We start from the raw sequence: 9896 nt of genomic DNA on the forward strand, positions 1-9896 counted from the left end.
TCCTTCGAGAAACTTGAAGTTTGCCCTCCCCAAATTGCTCCAAAATCTTACCTGCAAGAAGGGATTTCCAGCACCGAAGCCACATTCACAAGTCGAGCTTGTCTTTTGCTGTTTCTATAAATAAAAACTGCCACAGACCTTCTTGGTCAGGACATTCATCTTTTCCATCTGTAGTCTTATTTCTTTTTTTCCAAAACAATAACTTTGAAAACAATAACTATCACCTCTTGCAGGTTGAAGTGTTAAATGAAAGATAATAACGTGCACATGAATCTAGTCTCTTTGTCAAATCGTGTGATGTTGGCTAATGCAATTAATATATTATTGCTACATATTTTAATGAAATTTACATTGATTAATTTAGCTGTCACATTTCTCCAAAGCAACTAACACTGTTTTGTTTATTTACCCATTTATTATATAAAGCTGGACAACTGAGGGTGAGCATCTTGCTCAAAGGTACTACAGCTGGAGGTGGGATTTAAATCTGTACCTTGGGCAAAGGCAGCACATATAACCACTACACTACTGTATATAAGCAGTCAACTAACTAAATATATATTCCAATTTCTATGCAGCAATTGTTTACCACTTCACCATTTTCATTATGATAAAACCGTTTCTTAATATTTATACAGTACGTGTGTGTATACAACAAATATATTATAGTATATATGTGAGTGTATAGTTTACATATATATTTACAGATAATACACATTTGGAGTATGTGATGTTTTATAATGACCATGGCATTCATATCCTGCGAACCTCACATGGTTCGACTCTTTTGTGTTCTTTTCCAGCCCTGTGCCGCCCTCTAGTGGGCACTTTGTGAACCATCGAATGACAAGTGATAAATCAGTGAGATTGGCGTATCTTTTCATTAACAAATGACATTTATGACTGTAGATCAGAGACATATGAAGGCTTTTATTGCACGGGAAAGAAGCAAAACTGTCTGCTGACGGAGATGAAGTGGCCTGGCTCAGCAGTACAACTTTCTTCCCAAGCTGAATTCCGCTGTGGTGGTATTCAAATTTGCAAGGGGAATTTCTGTAAGACATCCAAAACTGTGTATTGGATCAACCAGAAGAAAGCAAACCATTAATGTTTAAGATTTTTTTTCAGGGTGAATGTTCTCTTTGAGAAAATAAATTTACCTATATATGGAAAAATCAATGTTTCTCCCTAGTCTAAATACAGATTGTGAAGAAGTCATTTTTTTAAGGCCTGGGGGGGAATGTCTGCCCACGGCATGCAGTGCCCTTTCCATGCGGTGTGCCCCTAATGCTTTTTCACTGAGCCGACCGCTGCGTTTCCCTCAAGATTGCAGTGCACAAGGCTGCAGAGGAGCGGTGGAGTCGGCACGAACACTCAGAGCAAAGTGCTTAATCACGGGCCAATTTATCACCCCCGTTAGCGAAGCATTTGCTCATTCATTCATTCGCTCATCTATTAATTCTAATGACTCCCTAATGGACCCTGTCATTTCTTCCAGTGGCCAGGCGGCACGGGCCCCGCTGGCTGTTTGTGCAGTCGGGTTACGAGCGCGCCGTTTGTTTTTAAAACACTTAAAGTGGTCATTTGCAGCCATTTGATGAATCCTAAGTAGTTCCCTCATGTGGTGCAAAGTGTACGTTCGTGACTGATAACCGGTCGCTTCCCTTGCTTTTCCAGACGGCTAATGGTTCTTCCAGCAACCGCCAGCGAGCATACCTCTAAAGGGCCTAAGATGGAAGTCAGCCCAGTGGGGCCTCGGACCTGAGTGCGCTCTCTGATTTGCTTTTTGGAGAGCTACTTTTCCCCTGATTATGTGTGGGTATCGTGGTAGGGGGCTGGTGGTGTTAGGACACTGGCCTGGAGCAGCGCTGAGGGATGAACGGGAGACTGCAAAGATCTTGCCAGTTCAGGTCCGACCCGCCGGCAGCTGGTTTCTAAAGCACATCCCAGCTCAAAAGGTGCTCCCCCTATTTCCCCTTCCTCGCCCGTCTGGAGCATACAATCGTAGCAGCATGTGGTACGTATTTCCCGCAGTCCTGTAGAAATCCTGGACAAACTTTGTGTCTGGACTCTTCCTGTGACTCCCCCCCCCCCCTTCCCCCTGCCTCAAGTTTAATTAGCCCTGCCCCCCCATAGCAGTATGTGTTTGCAAGAAAGCACATATAAAAAAGTGGATCATGAAAAGCGATCGCAGGGTGTCTTTGCACAGGGCTTAGGGTATGTGGACTACTCAAAAAAATGCTGAATAAATTGTTTCTGTGAACAAGGAAAAAAAACTCAGAATTAGCAAAGGAAAGCAGGAAAGGGAAAATCCAGAACCCTGGAATTTAAGACTGTTTTCATTACCCGCACCACACAGACACATACATGCACACACAGACACAGACGCACACACGCACACACAGACACAGACTGATTACCCCAGAAAAACAGTATTTCATTGTCACCAGGGTATTTAACAAGTGTTCCTTTCTCCCCTGAAAGGAGAGGTATTACACTTGACGAAATGCAGGCCTAAGGATCAATACTCCATGGGATGGAAGATTTGCTCTGGAAAATGTAGTTCTGCATCCATAATATTCCACCTTCCTTTTTATCCTCGAACCCACAGTCCCCAGGGACTAATAGTTCTTAGTCAGTTAGGTGGCCCCAAGACCCTACTCCCTTCCTGATGGCAGACATATGGCTTCCGGCCTTGTGTGTGAGTGTGTGTGTGTGTGTGTGTGTGTGTGTGTGTGTGTGTGTGTGTGTGTGTGTGTGTGTGTTGTGTGCATGCACATCTATGAGACAGAATGTGTGTGTGCATATACAGTAGTAAAGATACTACTTGTTGCACCCGTTGCACATATATTGACCCCCACAAATACATACACCAAATTGCACTTATTAAGAATCCTGGAACCTTGGTTAAATTCTGACACATGTTCCACAGCAGCATGCAGCTTTCAGGGCATATGTCTGGAGAGAAAAATAGTAGGAATGGAAGTGTTTCATGGAGACGTCCTTCTTGACAAAACCCTGCAGCCCTGCAGTATCTGCCCCTCCATTACAATCCTTTATCAACAAACTATTACACTAATCTTTATTATTACTAGCATTTTGCCCAGGAGACATTAGGCCTGCAACTAATTATATGTGTGCAAGAGCTCTTAGAACGGCAGGCCAACTGCTCAACTGCTCAACTGCTCCCAGGCCGACTCAGCGCCCCTCTACGTCGGTGCATTATCTAAAAGATTTCATTATTTCACAGTGCCGATAACACCTCGCCCAATTACATGGGCTGCATCAAATTCAGTGTGTATCGTGTTGTACCAGCAGTGTTACAGCGGAGTTTCGCCTGAGCCTCTGATTCCTGGGAAATTTCTTGTAAAAGTATGACATCGGTTTACTAAATTCTGTGTGCTGTGACCACAGTAACCAAGATGTGAAACATTCAAACCTACAATTTACCTCAAAAATTTATACCTTTATTATATGTTATTAAGTACTATTGTATGTGACTGTTTCCACTCGATGGAGCGCGGTTGCGTGGCAGCCTTGGCCAGGTCCTGCTCTCTGGTGGGTCTGGGGTTCAAGTCCCGCTTGGAGTGCTTTGCGATGGACTGGTGTCTCCTCCCCCCTCCAGCCTTACACCCTGTGTTGCCGGGTTAGGCTCCGGTTTGCCGCGACTCCGCTCGGGACAAGTGGTTTCAAACAGTGTGTGTTTCCAGTTTTGTGTCAGTTCCAGTTTTTGCTGCTCTGCTGCCTTTTTCAAGAGCCTCTCTGTACAGCTTGGATCATCTGTTGGCTCCTGTAGCTGTTTCATCGGTCCTTTCGTGGCACTAGAAATGGAAGTAGACAGTCGAACCCTAGCATGCTGTCAAGACGCACAAAGCAGATGTACAATTTGTGTTGGAACAGGTCCCCCTCTCCCTGCAGCAGGTAATGAAAACAACAAGTCGCCAAGTGGGCCTCCCTCAACCCCCCTCTAATTGGGCATCGTCGAACCCTGGTGCTCCTTGCAAGTTTGAAAACAGACCAAGCAATTAAGATTTATTAAGGTTAAAATAAACAGTTAATTAAATTACAGGAGATCTGTTTCCTCTGCTCCTAAGAGGAGGGATGTAGCTGTCACACTCATTTTCTGGCTCCTATTAATAAATGTGGATCCAATTAAACTGTTACTCCTTCCAAGATTTCATTCTTTTTGTTTAGTTACTGCACCCTTGTCCTTTTTCCCCACATAATGTCTGCAAGAAATTATTCTGCTGTTATTATTTCTAGATGGAATGCATGTGGCACTTTTTTGTTCATAATCATAAAGCAACACACACACAAAATAAATCACTATCTGGCAATAGTGGAATGCTTTGACCTGCTGTCATAAGCTCAACTGGTAGCAATAATGTATAAGAGGGACTTAAATGCCTTCTTTGTTTACAATTTGAAAGCTACAAATGAACAGCTATTATTCGGAAAGCAGGTGAGACATGGTCTAGGGAAGTCGTACTAAAATGAAAAACCGATCCCTAAAAGCTTGACAAATGAGGAAACACAGGGCAGAAGCAAAAAAAAAAAAATCTATTAAGTCAAACAAGAATTACAGTAATGTGCACTTTCAGTGGTGGACTTTGTCAAACTAGCTACATTAATGTATTTCTGAGAAAAAAACAGACACTTAGATTAATTAGTTCCCACATTAAAATGGAAGTATAAGTAATTGTCCTTACCCCTTACCTTCAGTCAAATAGGGGTTAAAAAGTTGAGAAATCTCATCTGTTTTCAGACTACTGGTGTAGCAGATGGCAGAAAATGGATGACATCTGCAATCAGAGAAATCATTTGGTCATCATGGTATGATCAGTGTCACTTTAATGCTACCGAAGAAAACTCTCCTTTTAAGGGAATTGGGACAAGCAAATGTAATTTGTACTGAAAAATTTGCATTATGAGCTGTGCAGTCACTCTTATAAAACACATCTTATGAGAACGTAAATTTTCTGTTATGTATGCACACCCAGGCCACAGTGAGTGCCACACAGGAGGACACATTACATTTATTTAGCAGACACTTTTCTCCAACGCAACTTCCAATGAACTCTATGTAGTGTCATCAACCCACACACCTTATTCACCGCGGTGACTTACACTGCTAGATACACTACTTACAATGGGTCACTCATCCATACATCAGTGGAACACACTCTCTCTGTCACTCACATACTATGGGTGAGCTTGAACAGCATGGACTGTGGAACTTTGGACTGTGGAAGGAAACCAGAGCACCCAGAAGAAACCCACGCAGACACAGGGAGAACATGCAAACTCCACACAGACTGAGCACGGATCGAACCCATGTCCTTTCACAGCACCTAGGCACTGTGAGACAGGGTTCTCCCGCACCTCTGTTCTCTCACAGGCGTGTTCTTGCTAAGGGAAGCAACTCAGAAATCCTTTGATGCTTTATCATCTGTAAAAATAATGGGCCCTAAAGTATACAACTTTAAAAGTGCTAAAAGCTGAAAAGGAACATCTAAAGCTGAAGTGATAGAACACACAGAATTTGCATGAAAGGCAGTATCATTGCAAAAAACTGTTTGTGTCATTTTGTTCAATATTCATGTATTGCAAATGATACTTCATGGATAACTTTGTAGAAAGGGGTTACCAGCAATGATTATTACAAATTCCATAACAAGAAGGACCTTCTTAGGTACTCTTCCTATAATAATTTTTTTTTTTACATGACACATTTAGAAGCAGCTTCACAAGTGCTTGACACTGAAGAAGAAATGAATATATGAATATGGGCTCAAGAGAAATTTTTGAGAAACTACAAGTTGGCAGAATTCTTCCATTTTAAGCATTTGTTCAGAGGAGGGTTGCGGTGGTGTGGAGCCTGAACTGGAAGCCTGTGAAAAAATAGGGTACAAAAGAAAGGTGGAGGTTAGGTTCTTCTAATGGCGGCACTGGAATGAGATGTTTACATTTACATTTATTCATTTAGCAGGTGCTTTTCTCCAAAAGTCCATACAGAAAGTGCATCACACCAACAGAAGGATAGATCTGGATCCAGAGACATTATTCAGTACATTCAATTTGTCTTGTATCACAGTATAAACCAGTACACATTATATCAGTAGCTGCATGTGGGTTTTTCAAATAAAGAAAATGTAGTACATGTTAATCGTGCACATAGGAGATCAGGGAAGTGAGTCTAAAAGTGTTGAGCTTTGTGCCCCTTTTTCATTCAGAACACCGAATCTCTCTCTACCCAAAATGTAGAGAGAGATTCAGCAGTTCTGAGTAACAAAGGGAGGTCATTCCATCATATTGGAGCCAGAACTAAAAACTCTGGTGCTTTTGATTTTGGACCTCTTGTGTTTGGGACCACTAAGTGGATAGAGATGGAAGAGTGTAGCAATCCGGTTGGGGTGTAGTGAGTGATCAGGTCTTGTAGATATCAGGGAGCAGGTATGTTGATGGTTTTGCAGGCCCTAACCAGAGTCTTGAAATTGATGCTGGCAGCTACAGGAGGCCAATGGAGCATTAAGTGAAAAAAGTGAAAAAAAACCCCAAAACATTACAAATTTCCTGCTTCCTCCTCATGGTGTCTAAATTCTGACCAATCACAACAATCCTTAAATCACAATCCTCAGAATCTAAATCACAGCATAAGCAGTGGATTCTGAACCTTTAGAAACAAATTATAAACATATTATTATCAACTCGATTTGTAAACAAGTTTTATCACACAAATGCTTTGACATATAGGCTATGTAGCAAGTTACACACTGATAAACTGCAATCACTCACACACATCAAAAGGGCAAATTAAATACCACTGGTTCATCCAAACTGCATTTCTTTGGACTGTGGGAGGAAACCCACAGTGACACACGTTAACATGCAAACTCTGGACAGACTGAGCCAGGAGGTATGAAGCACCCACTATGCCAACCATGAGTCCAACCTTGAGTCCTACTTATCTGACAGATTCTATCAAGTAGTATGATGGAGCTCTCGTTCTTCTCCTCTGCTTCTCTCAACCAGTGTCCTGCAGGGCTCGGTACTGGGTCCTCTTCTCTTCTTGATCTACACCTTGGCCCGGTCATAGCCTCCCATGGATTCAAGTACCACTGCTACGCTGATGATACCCAGCTCTTCCTCTCCTTTCCACCTGGAGTGTCAGACATTTTGCATGCATTGCTGCCTGCCTGTCGGACATCTCTGGAGGGATGTCTGATCACCACCTCCAGCTCAACCTCTTCAAAACAGAGATTCTTCACCTCCCAGCTGGCCTGTCCTGTCATGATCTATCGATCAAAGTGGACAACTCACTCGTTTTGCCTACCTCCTCAGCTAAGAGTCTAGGAGTGATGATTGACTCAAGTCTGTCTTTCTCTCAACACATTGAGGCCACAACCCAGTCCTGCAGATACATCCTGCATAATATTTGTAGGATCTGTCCTTACATCACAATTGAGTCTTCCCAACTACTTGTCCAGGCCATGGTGACATCCTGTCTAGACTACTGCAACTCTCTCTTGTGTGGCCTTTCTGCTACTGCCATCAAACCTCTGCAGCTGATTCAGAATGCTGCTGCACGAGTTGTGTTTGCCAAAGCGTTCCCATGTATCTCCTCTACTCGTTTCTCTGCACTGGCTTCCTATAGCTGCCCGAATCAAATTCAAGATCCTGGTTATTGTCTACAAATGTATCAATAGGACTGCTCCCAGCTATTTGCAAGACTTGATCAACCACTACACCCCAGCCAGACCCCTTCACTAGTCTACTTCTGCTCTCTTGGTGGTCCCACGCACAAAAGGTAAAGCACGGAGGTTCTCGGTGATATCCTGTCTGGGGTGTGTCCCCTCCAGCCCAATGCCCTGTGTTGCTGGGTTAGGCTCTGGCTTGCCATGACCCTGCTCAGGACAAGTGGTTTCAGACAATGTGTGTATTTGTCATTGTATAGCTACAGCTTTTATTTGTAATAGAACGTTATATATGGCACAATACTATATATAAGCAGTCCTACAGATTAACTGGCAAAGTGTGAAAATGTATTTTAATTGCTCAATAAAATAGTGTATTGGCTGTGAAGGACCAGCCCAGGTGCAAAGAACCTTTTGACCAATGAATCAAGGACGACCCCTGGTGGCCAAACCGCTGTAATGTTCCTGTTTAGACATGCAATCATTTGACTCGAACGCTTCGCTAAATTCTGGCAGTAATGAGACAAATTTTTGAAGTGTTCTGCTAAATATTAGATATGCATATTATTCTCCATTGCTTGATTTGTGGCTTAATTGATGAATTAATACTGTAACGATCCCACGTTACTGTTTTAGGAGGGAAACTCCTAAATGTAAATAGGTGCATTCTGGGGAATAAAGTGAAATGTGGGTATGCAACCACTGGGGGCATTTAGTGGGAAAATTATGGGGTGACTGTCTAGGAGGGTGTTGGCCAAGAGTCTGGGAAGGTCTGCTATAAGTGCAAAACCTGGGTGACATGAAGTTTGAGAAGTTTGAGAAGTTTGAGAAGTTTGAGAAGTTTGAGAAGTTTGAGAAGTTTGAGAAGTTTGAGAAGTTTGAGAAGTTTGAGAAGTTTGAGAAGTTTGAGAAGTTTGAGAAGTTTGAGAAGTTTGAGAAGTTTGAGATCCTGAATATGAAGTCTGGGTCCTGAAAACATCCACAAAGCTAGTCGAGAATCAGTAGAAATGTGGAGGTCTATCTCTCAGTTGGAATAGATCAGCACCAGCCTCTGGCTGTGAGGTCTATATCAGCTGGATCCTGTGGAATGCATACAAGGACTGACTCCCTCTATGAGTTTTGCCTAATGATGAACTTCAGTGGGCAGAACAGGGGCTTTGTCTACACAAAGTATGGCGACCCCCAGAGCGCTGCCGTATGCTCCCTGCACAGCCACAAGCTGCAAGATGGCATACACCTGGTGGTGTGCCACAGCACTGAGAAATGGCAGCTGTGCCTGGAGGAGCTGCCCGCTGGCATGAAGCAGCAGCAGTTGCTGCAGGTGCTACATGGTCTTTCTGAGGGAGTGGAGTCAAGTCACCCTGAAGGCCACCAGGGATGAGAAGAGCATTGCTGCAGTGGTTCTCTGCGTCTCTCACTATGCCGCCTCCATGGCCAAGAAGGTGCTGTGTGAAGAATTCAAGAGGAAGTTTGGAATCGTCATCGGTGTGAAGTGCCTCACGTTTGCAGGGAAGCCCAAGAAGGAGAGTGAGGGTACAGGGAAAGCTCTGGTATCTCCTCCACCAGGTTTTGCCAAGAAGGCTCCCAAGCCTTGCCCTCTACCCCATAGTCACAGAGTGGATGACGAGTTGCTGCTGGTGAGATCCTCGGCCTTCTCCGCTGTTGGCCACCCTCTACCTCCAAGGCAAGCAGCCCATCCAGGAAGAGAGATGCCAGCGCTGGATGCTGTGGCCTTGCTCCAGGGTGTGTGCGATCTCTTCAACTTCTCTCCACCCAAGTACGACGTTCAGTATTGCTACACGGAGCCAGGGGGATTCCTCTGCTTTGTGTATCAAGTGGTGATCCTGGGTGCTGTACTGCCCATCACCGGCACAGCTCACATCCTGCCGGGCAGCAGCCCTGGTGCCATGCGAGAAGAGGTGTGCTGCATCGCTGCAGAACATGTTCTAACATCTCTCAAAGCTTGAGTGGCCCTGATTTTACTCTTTTAATCTTATTTATGGAAGTTCTGATTTCTTTAATTTTGTTGTTTGATGTTTAAATTTAATATTTTGCTTTTTCTACTTTTGGTTTGACTTAAGAATGCACTGTAAAATATGAACAATTTAAAGAAGAGGCATGATGTTTGATTTGAGTATTTGGATGTTTTTGTAAATAGTTTGGGTTTTTTTCTTTTAATGTTTTCATTTGTTTGTTTGCACT

The 9896-nt window shown here is 43.4% G+C and overlaps 1 pseudogene; it reads left to right on the forward strand.

Moving 5' to 3' along the window:
- The first annotated feature begins 8493 nt into the window (after positions 1-8493).
- On the forward strand, positions 8494-9661 carry LOC108936068 (dead end protein 1-like; annotated as a pseudogene).
- Positions 9662-9896: the final 235 nt, after the last annotated feature.

This window comes from Scleropages formosus, chromosome 4 (genome assembly GCF_900964775.1).
Source record: "Scleropages formosus chromosome 4, fSclFor1.1, whole genome shotgun sequence".
NCBI classification, from domain to species: Eukaryota; Metazoa; Chordata; class Actinopteri; order Osteoglossiformes; family Osteoglossidae; genus Scleropages; species Scleropages formosus.